Raw genomic sequence first — 1183 nt, forward strand, 5'->3', positions numbered from 1 at the left:
TTACCGTTGATTTTTCTTTTAATTTTTTTGCCGCCCGTCTTGTGGTGATTTAAATTTTTTTTGCTAATAATCATAATACATATATATACACCTGTCCATTTTTTCTTTTTATTTAAATAATCATTTAAAATATTCAAAGCGCTCGAAAATTAATGCAATAAAATAGACTACACTTTTGGAAAGAAATTTTTAATATAAAGATAACTACGAAAAATAAAGCGGGAACGAAAAGTTTTTTTGTTTTCAAACAAAATAATTCAACAAAAATCTACCAAAACGAGAAAAAATGTACCTTTTTACCAACCCAAATTTTTTCTACCAATTTTGGTAACAATTTACCAAAGTTGCAACCCTGTTTCGCATATTTTGTATAAGAATATTGTTTGCGCTTTAACCAAGCCCATAAATATCAAGAATTCAAACTAAATACAACAAAAATTCCAAAAATTCCAAAAATGTTCGTCTAAATTTCGAACTTTTTACTCTGAATTTAAGGCATGGAGTTTTATAGCCCATAATATTTGAGTATAACCATCAATGTGCAGCTAAAAATTCCCGTTGTTTTTTTCTTGCGAACAATCATAACACTGTACAGGACTCGGCTGGGTATTGGATCAAACCAAATGTTTTTAAGAGATTGAGTCATAAGTAAAACAAGTAATTTCTCCGTTTTTCGAAGTTAGCCTCCGAAATCGAGATATGGTCCTTCGAAGCTCGAAATTGGACCTTTGGTAAAAAAATATTTTTAATTATTGCATGTAGAAAACAAACAAAGTAAAAATACACACGTGGTCCGCCTTTTGCTCTTATTTATATGGTATATAACTTTTTTTGTGAGAACTTATATACAGGTGCTATAACGGGTCAAAGGTCAGAAATTCGAAAAATTAAAAAATTAATATTTCTGAAAGTTTTGAACTGATTTTTAAAAAATTCATATCGTTGTAAATCTTTCTTGTGGTATGCATTTTTGTATACTGCGTATATAAAAATTTGAGAAAAACACATTTAAATGAAAAAATACCTCTTTTGTATAAAAAAAATTACTAACCGATTTTTAAAAAATTGGTACCGTTGTAAGGGAGATTTAACCCCCTTTCTTCTTATATGCATAGTTGCATACTTCGTGAATACAAATTTGAGAAAAAACACTTAAAAGGAAAAAACTTTTTTTATCAAAAAA

This window comes from Rhagoletis pomonella, unplaced genomic scaffold (assembly GCF_013731165.1).
Source record: "Rhagoletis pomonella isolate Grant_MI unplaced genomic scaffold, Rhpom_1.0 Rhpom_scaffold_00009, whole genome shotgun sequence".
Lineage (NCBI taxonomy): Eukaryota > Metazoa > Arthropoda > Insecta > Diptera > Tephritidae > Rhagoletis > Rhagoletis pomonella.